Below are 10,694 nucleotides of genomic sequence, written 5' to 3'. Positions count from 1 at the left end.
GGGGGGGATATGTGGCAGTGTGGCAAGGAAAGGGTGTATTTCCCTTGCTAACTCTGGAGAATGCTCCACCTGTGGCCTGATTAATGAGGTATCAGGAAGGGGAAGTGTGTTTAAAAGGAAAGGAAACAATAGTTGGGGCTCTCCCTGGGAAACAGTATGCTGGCTTTTAGAGGGGGAGACACACAGACCCTGTTTAGGTAACACGCAGAAGGCGCTGCGAGTGGTCCAAGAAGTGGTGTGAACTGTGAGTAACAAGTTGCAGGAGACACAGGTTTAACTGGTTGAGGGTGGCTCACCAGTTCGTAGTCAGGGCATGCTGATATGTGTAGTCAGTGACCAGACGATCTAGGACTTTATTTTGTTCCTGTTTAGGTTTTGTTTTACCTGCAACCTGTGGAAATGAAGCTGGCGAGGAGCCAGACTTGTATGCGGAACTGGTCTGTGGTGTTATTGTGAGGAACGTGTCCCGTGGCAAGTGACCAGGACGATCCCAGAGCTAATCCCCGAGATGGAAGGTCACATAATAAATAAATTATATATATATATATATATATATATATATATATATATATATATATATATATATATATAGTCTTCCTAGCTTCAGTAAACTTTCATCTTAGTTCTGGCTAGCGCCCAGTGATGCTTGAAACTATAGAACTGACCTCTGGGTAGTAGAATAATGAGATGTATCTACTTTTATTAGTTTTAAGTTTCTATTTTCTCACTGCGTAGTTTTAAATCACAATATGGCGCTTCCTTCTTGTAACGCGCCCTGTTAAAATCGAAATTAGCTAGTGGCCTTGAAGGTACTGAAGCTGGAATTTACTGGTTTGCTGAGCAGACAATAAAGTTCTTGACCAATGAGCAGACAGCATTACCAACTTATCAGTAATGATGTAACTGCTTACTTGCTTTGACATTTTGCTCTGTTGCCGCCTTCTGCTCTAATTCCTAAAAGGATATATTGATGCTTAAATCCCCAGTATACAGGACAGGAGCCCGTCAACGGCCATCCTAAGCTGAACGCGCCTGCTCTCGTTAGATTGCAGACTGCTACCCAGCTTAGGGCCCGGCAAGTACTGGCATGGGAGACTGGCTGGGAATCCCGGGTGCCGTTGACATTTTGCTCTTTTGCCGCCTTCCATTTCAATTCCTAAAAGGATATATTGAAGCCATGCAATTCAATGGTGTATGTTTTTTTTTTCCTATGAAGCCTATCCCTATTAACTGTTCTAACCCTTCCCACTGCTCAACCCCCAGCATTATTACCTATCCCCAGCTCTCTATCTACACTATCTTTCCCCTCTATTTTGTACTTTCCCATCCCCAGTCCCTAGTTTAAACACTCCTCCACCCTTCATGCCATCTTCTCCCCAAGCATAGCTGCACCCTCCCCATTGAGGTGCAGCCTGTCCCTACAGAAGAGCCGGTATCTGACAGAGAAGTCCGCCCATTTCTCCATGAACCCCTCCTTCCTACACCAGCTTCTGAGCTACTTGTTTATCTACCTAATCTCCTGCTGCCTCTCTGGTGTGGCTCTTGGTACTGGTAATATTTTAGAAAATATTGCCTTGGAGGTCCTTTCCTCAAGGACTGTGAGTGCATGCGGCTTACTACGGACAACACGGCTGCTCTCCTGCTGCTCCTAATGGCTGGGCTGCACACACCTCACACACACCCTCTAGGCCCAGCTCAGGGAGCAGCATAGCATAGTCAGCATAATGAGCAGTAGTTTTAGGGAGACTGACAGTAAAGTAGTGTGAATGGAGCAGACAGATGGATCAAACGGACAGTGGAGGGAGGGAGACTCGCAGTAAACTGTAAGCAATCATGGATAGAGCAGGTGGATGGATCAGTCTCCCTCCCTCCATTGTCAGTATGATTCATCTGCCTGTTCCATCCACGATTGCTTACAGTTTACATCGAGTCTCCCACCCTCTGCTTTCTAAAACTACGCTCATTTTGGCGACTACGCTACCCTGCTCTGAGCTGGGCCAAGAGGGCTTGTATGAGGTATGTGCAACCCAGCCGATCAGGGAGAAGCAGGGGAGCAGCTGCAAGATCCATAGTAATTGGTCTTGAAGTAAACTTTATTAGGCTGGGTTCACACTACGTTTTGTCCCATACGGGAGCGCATACGGCAGGGGGGAGCTAAAATCTCGCGCTTCCGTATGTGACCGTATGCGCTCCCGTATGTCATTCATTTCAATGAGCCGACCGGAGTGAAACGTTCGGTCCGGTCGGCTCATTTTTGCGCCGTATGCGCTTTTACAACCGGACCTAAAACTGTGGTCAACCAGCTGAAGCAGTCTGCGATGGCCCCGACATACAAAAGCATCGTATGTTGATGCTGCCTTCAACATGCGATGGCCTCTGAGAGGCCATCGCATGTTGAAATCATCATATGTCGGGGCCATGGTAGGTCGGGGGGTCACTGTGTATTTGTGTGTGTGTGTATATATATATATATATTTATTTACAATACAGGAATATAGGTGCACTCCTGTGGTAGATGTATACATTGACATTGTCTATCCCTCAACACTGATGTTAAAATTGAGACATTCGCCAGTATATCCTTATATGAAGGACATACCAGAGCCCGCACACCAATGCCAAGGTTTCTCAAATGGCACGGGACCTAACGCTAAACCTACCTGTGCGTGATAAGCAAAACAGGGGCCAGTGGGCAATTACGGCAGTATTAGGCCGACTCACGGCCTCCTACCAGGTACCCTCCAGCGTGGCTAAGCACACATACAATGGGTGGAAGGAGACAGACTGCAAGCCCCACCTAAGTTGGCTAATATAGGTGCATGGCCTCACAGGTGCTACCTTAATGCTGCCTGGAAGATGTTCAAGGCGCATTACATATGGAGTTTACACACCTCCAAGTATAAATTTTAAACAACAACAAAAAAAGTGGTCTCAAATGGCTGGAGGTGCTCAACCCCAAATGCGGTTATGCATTTATACTGGGGGAGCAAATCCTGCCCTTGTAGACCTTGCCCCGTGCCATTTGAGAAACCTTGGCGTTGGTGTGCGGGTTCTTCTATGTCCTTCATATAAGGATATACTGTCTCAATTTTAACATCAGTGTTGAGGGATAGCCAATGTGATTGTATACATCTACCACAGTAGTGCACCTATATTCCTGTATTGTATTATTCTAATTGTTACACATCCACACCGTCTATTTGGTGTAGGATTCTATTGTGGCACTTGTAGTCCGCTGCAGGCATCCTCCATTGTATGCATTTTTATGTTGGGGATCGCCCCTAGCAATGGACTACAAGGGCAGGATCTTCTCCCCAGTATATATATATATTTGTGTTTATTAAATTTTTTTTTACCACTTTTTCCCCCCTAAATGTACTAACTCATTTTCATTTTTTTTACTTCTCGTTTCAGATCCGTGTATCCTGTGGATTACTTTAGATTCGGAGGACTATGGTGACCAGTGTTTTTTTTTTTGTTTAATATTAAAAAAATGGTTAACGAGGGCTTTTGGGGGAGTGTTTTTTGGAATTTTTTTTTTTTAAACGTGTTGTGTTTTTAAAAAAATTTACTTTACGGGCTTAGTAGTGGAAGCAGTCTTATAGAGGGAAGCCATTACTAAACCAGGCTTAGTGTTAGCCACAAAAACAGCCAGAAAGTTAAATATATTTGTAAATTACTTCTATTAAAAAATCTTAATCCTTCCTGTACTTATTAGCTGCTGAATACTACAGAAGAAATTATTTTCTTTTTGGAATGCTCTCTGATGACATCACGAGCACAGTTCTCTCTGCTGACGTTATTGTAATAATAATAATAACGCTTTTATTTATTGTTGTCCTTAGTGGGATTTGAAACCAAGTGTCCAGCACTGCAAGGCAGCAGTGCTAACCACTGAGCCACCATGCTGCCCTTAGCATACATCTGCTATGCATGGTTGCTAAAATGGACAGAGATGTCAGCAGAGAGCACTTTGCTCGTGATGTCGTCAATGTTCCAAAAATAAAGGAATTTTCTCTGTAGCATTCAGCATCTAATAAGTACTGGAAGGATTAAGATTTTTTAATAGAAGTAATTTACAAATATGTTTAACCTTCTGCCACCAGTTGATTTAAAAGAAAAGAGGTTTTCACCGGAGTACCCCTTTAACGGGGTACTTCGGTGAAAAACTTATTTTTTTTTTAAATCAACTGGTGCCAGAAAGTTAAACAGATTTGTAAATTACTTCTATTAAAAAATATTAATCCTTCCTGTACTTATTAGCTGCTGAATACTACAGTGGAAATTCTTTTCCGTTTGAAAAACAGAGCTGTCTGCTGACATCATGAGCACAGTGCTCTCTGCTGACATCTCTGTCCATTTTAGGAACTGTCAGAGTAAAAGGAAATCCCCATAGCAAACATATGCTGTTCTGGACAGTTCCTAAAATGGACAGAGATGTCAGCAGAGATCACTGTGCTCCTGATGTCAGCAGACAGCTCTGTGTTTCAAAAAGAAAAGAATTTCCGCTGTAGTACTCAGCAGCTAATAAGTACAGGAAGGATTAAGATTTTTTAATAGAAGTAATTTACAAATATGTTTAACTTTCTGGCACCATTTGATTTAAATAAAAAAAAAAAAAAAGTTTTTCACCGGAGTACCCGTTTATCCCCTTCCCGCAGACTGCTGTTTATAAAAGGCGGGTTGTGCAGTGCGTTCTCGCACCCTGCCGTTTATAAAAGGCATACAGTTAACCCGGCGCTGCGCAGCATCGCACGGGTTAACTGGAAGAATTCCCGCGGCTAGTGGCGGTAGACGAGTTCTGCCTGACATCCCAGGACCATCTGGGATTGGTCCTGGGATTAGAGCCCTGTGATTGGTCCCTGTGGACCAATCACAGTGTCTCTGTGTCTTTGTAACACTAACACCGGCTCCGAAGCTTTCAGTTCAGTCAGAATAGCGATCGGAATCGGTGTTACAGTGTTACACTGTAGCAGAGTGACAGAAGATTGTTAAAAGCTTTTTTAACCCCTTCCAGCAGAATGTCATATATAAACGCCGGGTTGTGCAGTGCGTTCGCGCATCCTGACGTTTATAAATTACATTCAGTTAACCCGGCGATGCGCAGCATTGCACGGGTTAACCAGCAGAAATCCCGCTGTTTCCAGGAGACAATTTCTGCTTCACCCCCCAGGACCATCCATTGATGGTCCTGGTCAGCGATCACTGTGATTGGTCCATGTGGACCAATCACAGTGACCTGGGGTGAAAGTTCAGATCCCCCGCACTGCCTGCCCCTGGAAGTCGGGCAGAACGGGGGAAGATGGCTGCGGGGGCTCTCTGGGACCTGCGGCATGGGGGGGGGGGGGGGGAACACGCGGGGACCGGCGGCCTTACCTGGAGCAGCGGCGGGACCAGCCACGTGGAGGAGCAGCGGCGGGACTGGCAGGTAAGTACATGGTCCTCAGAGGCAGCAGTGAAGAAGATCTTCACTGTTGCTTCTAGGAGTCTGAAAACTACAACTCCCAGCATGCGCAGACAGCCTTTGGCTGTCTGGGCATGCTGGGAGTTGTAGTTTTGCAACTTCTGGAGGGCCCCAGTTTGGAGACCATTGTATAATGGTCTCCAATCTGTGCTCTTTCAGCTGTTGCAAAACTACAACTCCCAGCATGCACTGACTGTCCAATCTGTGCTCTTTCAGATGTTGCCGAACTACAACTGCCAGCATGCCTGGACAGTCAGTGCATGTCGAGAGTTGTAGTTTTGCAACAACTGGAGACACACTGGTTGGGAAACATTGTCTGTTTCTAACTCAGTGTTTCCTAACCTGTGTGCTTCCAGCTGTTGCAAAACTATAACTCCCAGCATGCACTACCAGACCATGCATGCTGGGAGTTATAGTTTTGCAACAGCTGGTGCACCCCCCCTGTGAATGTACAGGGTACATTCACATGGGCAAGGGTTTTACAGTGGGTTTCTCGCTGTAAGTTTGAGATGCAGCAAATTTTGTGCTGGGAAACTCGCTTTAATCCCCTGCCCGTGTGACTGTACCCTAAAAACACTACACTACACCAAAATAAACCCCTACCCCTACACAGTACCCCCCCCCCCCCCCCCCCAATAAGAACGTCCGGTACGCCACTGTTTCCAAAGCAGAGCCTCCAGTTGTTGCAAAACAGCAACTCCCAGTATTGCCGGATAGCCACTGGCTGTCCACGCATGCTGGGAGTTAAGAAAACAGCTGGAGGTAGTTGCCTAGCAACACCTGGGGGGGGGGGGGGGGGGCTAAAGTTTGGAGACCACTATACAATGCTCTTTAAACTGTAGCCCCCCCAGATGTTGCAAAACTACAACTCCCAGCATGCCCAGACAGCCATTTGGGCATGCTGGGATGTGTAGTTTTGCAAGATTTAGAGGGCTACAGTTTGCAGATCACTGTGCAGTGGTCTCTGAACTGTGGCCGTCCAGATCTTGCAAAACTACAACTCCCAGCATGCCCACACAGCAGTTTGCTGTCTGAGTATGCTGGGATATTTAGTTTTGCAACATCTGGAGGGCCACAGTTTGGAGATCACTGTGCAGTAGCCCTCCAGATGTTGCAAAACTGAAAATCCCAGCATGCTCAAACAGCAAACAACTGTCTCGCCATGGTGGGAGTTGTAGTTGTGTACCTCCAGCTGTTGCATAACTACATCTACCAGCATGCCCTTCGGTAATCAGTGCATGCTGAGAGTTGTAGTTTTGCAACAGCTGGAGGTTCCCCCCCCCTCCCCCATGTGAATGTTGTATATTTAAACGGGCAGGTTTACAGTAAGTTTCCTGCCTCAAGTTTGAGCTGCGGCAAATTTTCTGCCGCAGCGCAAACTCCTAGCGGGAAACTCACTGTAAACCTGCGCCAGTGCGAATGTACCCTGAAAACACTACATTTCACTACACTATCATATAATAAAGGGTAAAACACTAAATATACACCCCCTTACACCGCCCCCCAAATAAAAATAAAAAACATCGGACGGCAGTGTTTCCAAAACGGAGCCTCCAGCTGTTGCAAAGCAACAACTCCCCGGCATTTCTGTACAGCCACTGTTTAGCAGAGTTTAGCAACAGCTGAAGCCACCCTGTTTGGGAATCACTGGCGTAGAATACCCCTATGTCCACCCCTATGCAAGTTGCTAATTTAGGCCTCAAATGCGCATGGCGGTCTCACTTTGGAGCGCTGACGTATTTCAAGTAAACAGTTTAGGGCCACATATGGGGTATCGCCGTACTCGGGAGAAATTGAGTTACAAGGTTTGGGGGGCTATTTCTCCTTTAACCCTTCATGAAAAGGAAATGTTGGGGTCTACACCAGAATGTTAGTGTAAAAAGTTTTTATTTTTTACACTAAGATGCTGGTGTTGCCCCATACTTTACATTTTCACAAGAGGTAAAAGGGAAAAAAGCCCCCCAAAATTTGTAACGCAATTTCTCCTGAGTACGGAGATACCCCATATGTGGGCACAAAGTGCTCTGGGGGCGCACAACAAGGCCCAGAAGGGAGAGTGCACCATGTACATTTGAGGTGATTTGCACAGGGGTGGCTGATTGTTACAGCGGTTTTGACAAACGCGCAAAAAAAAAAAAAAAAATCATGTGACCCCATTTCGGAAACTACACCCCTCACGGAATGTAATGAGGGGTGCAGTGAGAATTTACCCCCCACAGGTGACTGGCAGATCTTTGGAACAGTGGTCCGTGAAAATTAAAACTTTTGTACAGCCCACTGTTCCAAAGATCTGTCAGACACCAGTGGGGAGTAAATGCTCACTGTACCCCTTGTTACGTTCCTCAAGGGGTCTAGTTTCCAAAATAGTATGCCATGTGTTTTTTTTTTTTTTTTTGCTGTCCTGGCACCATAGGGGCTTCCTAAATGCGACATGCTCCCCGAGCAAAATTTGCTCTCAAAAAGCCAAATATGACTCCTCCTCTTCTGAGCATTGTAGTTCGCCCATAGTGCACTTCAGGTCAACTCATGGGGTACCTCCATGCTCCGCTCCCTGGCCGGCGGTGATCAGAAAATCTCTCTAATTTCATATTTTCCGCCGGTTTCCGTGACACGGGACCTGGCGAGAAATTTGAAATGACAGTAAACTCCGCAATGCCGTAGCAAAGGGAGCTCAGGCTGACATAACTCTACAGCCGCCCGGGACTACCGCAGCTGGGCTGGGAGATGTGCAGGAGCCGTCCCTGCCATCCCTCAGCGTGTACCGCACCGCTGAGGGATGGCAGGGAAGGCTCCTGCACATCTGCCAGCCAGTCTGCAGGAGTCCCGGGCGGCTGCAGAGTGATGCCAGCCCGGACTCCTTTTAACATATAACGAAGCCGCTGAGTTTTAGTCCCTACTGTAAGATCAAATTTCCCGCCAGGTCCCGTGATTAGCTGCTCTGTCCTGGACAATCACGGAACCCAGCGGGAAATGTGAAATTACATTAGGGACTCCAAAAACTTCACGGTGCCGAGGTATGTTAAAGGAGCCCGGGCTGGAATCATTCTCCAGCCGCCTGGGCGCCATCTGATTCTATACCCGCTACCCTCACTTAATGACTGGGGCACTAATTTACATCCCCCCCTTGTCTCCTACCCGCCTGCGCCGCACATCTCCTGCCTGCTACAACTCCAAGCATGCCCTCACTTTAGGGGCATGCTGAAAATTGTAGTCTTGCAACAGGTAGCAGAAAGATGGGAAATGTGCGGTGCGGGCGGGCGGGCGGGAGACAAGGTGGGGATGTAAGTCAGTGTGATCCGTGATCAGGTAGTCAGAAAAGCAGAAACATAAGCAAGGTTCAAGCTGCTGTAGATTCCTGGAGCTTTTTAATCGGATGCGCCTAGATCTGTGACAGTCACAGTTGATAAATCAGGGTGCACTGGAAAGTGAAAAAATTTCTACGTGAGCAAGATGTCAAGATGAGTGGTGGGATGTAAACAAAGAAAAAGTTGCAAATATGCGGAGTTGCGCCAAAATTGTGCCAAATATACGGGAAAATAAGCTCTACAAACTGATAAATCTGGGCCATTGTGTTAATTAAACCACACAGTCAATGGCGCAAACATAAAAACAAAATCCAGAATTCCGTATTTTTATTTATGTTATAAAAAGTGATCAAAAAGTTCTGTCAAAACAAAAATGGTACAGGCAAAGGCTGAAAAAAAATTTGCCCCATTTATGAAAAAATTAATTAAGTGTAATGGGGGTCAAAAGGGGACAATTTTAAACTCTTCAGGACGAAGGGCGTATGCATACGCCCTGCACCCCGAGTCCTTAAGGACGGAGGGTGTATGGATACGCCCGTGGGAATTCCGGTCCCCACCGCTAGCCGGTCGGGGACCGGGATGACTGCTGATATCTATCAATTCAGACCGACGATTTTCAGCAGATCCGGGTCATACCGTTGTCTGGTGACTGGAAAATCAGGGGGATTGGGGGTTTCCAAGACACCCCCGGTCCCCCTGAAGGGATAGGAGTTAGGTGGCAAGGGTGCCACCCCTCCTATCCCTGCTATTGGTCATCAAGAAGCGACGAGCAATAGCAGATTGGGGGGTAAAAGTTCGGTTCCCGTCCTGCCCACCGACGGTAATCCGGGCAGAACGGGGGAACTGTAGCGTGACCGGCGGCAGTGGAGGTCCCTTACCTGACCGGTGGCGGCGATGATGTGCGGCTCACTCGTGGCTCACTGGTGAACACTATGGAAGCTGGTGAGTAGTTGCCTAGCAACATCTGGGGGGGGGGGGGGGCTAAAGTTTGGAGACCACTATACAATGCTCTTTAAACTGTAGCCCCCCCCCAGATGTTGCAAAACTACAACTCCCAGCATGCCCAGACAGCCATTTGGGCATGCTGGGATGTGTAGTTTTGCAAGATTTAGAGGGCTACAGTTTGCAGATCACTGTGCAGTGGTCTCTGAACTGTGGCCGTCCAGATCTTGCAAAACTACAACTCCCAGCATGCCCACACAGGAGTTTGCTGTCTGAGCATGCTGGGATATTTAGTTTTGCAACATCTGGAGGGCCACAGTTTGGAGATCACTGTGCAGTAGCCCTCCAGATGTTGCAAAACTGAAAATCCCAGCATGCTCAAACAGCAAACAACTGTCTTGCCATGGTGGGAGTTGTAGTTGTGTACCTCCAGCTGTTGCATAACTACATCTACCAGCATGCCCTTCGGTAATCAGTGCATGCTGAGAGTTGTAGTTTTGCAACAGCTGGAGGTTCCCCCCCCCCTCCCCCATGTGAATGTTGTATATTTAAACGGGCAGGTTTACAGTAAGTTTCCTGCCTCAAGTTTGAGCTGCGGCAAATTTTCTGCCGCAGCGCAAACTCCTAGCGGGAAACTCACTGTAAACCTGCGCCAGTGCGAATGTACCCTGAAAACACTACATTTCACTACACTATCATATAATAAAGGGTAAAACACTAAATATACACCCCCTTACACCGCCCCCCAAATAAAAATAAAAAACATCGGACGGCAGTGTTTCCAAAACGGAGCCTCCAGCTGTTGCAAAACAACAACTCCCCGGCATTTCTGTACAGCCACTGTTTAGCAGAGTTTAGCAACAGCTGAAGCCACCCTGTTTGGGAATCACTGGCGTAGAATACCCCTATGTCCAACCCTATGCAATCCCTATTTTAGTCCTGAAATGTGCTTGGTGCTCTCTCACTTCAGAGCCCTGTCGTAT

At 47.0% G+C, this 10,694-nt stretch overlaps 1 pseudogene; it reads left to right on the top strand.

The window, feature by feature from the left end:
* The first annotated feature begins 1,004 nt into the window (after positions 1–1,004).
* On the top strand, positions 1,005–1,124 carry LOC130352899 (5S ribosomal RNA; annotated as a pseudogene).
* Positions 1,125–10,694: the final 9,570 nt, after the last annotated feature.

This window comes from Hyla sarda, chromosome 1 (assembly GCF_029499605.1).
Source record: "Hyla sarda isolate aHylSar1 chromosome 1, aHylSar1.hap1, whole genome shotgun sequence".
Taxonomy (NCBI): domain Eukaryota; kingdom Metazoa; phylum Chordata; class Amphibia; order Anura; family Hylidae; genus Hyla; species Hyla sarda.
The sequence above is the reverse complement of the archived record's forward strand: the minus strand, read 5'-3'. Positions and strand labels throughout refer to the sequence as shown.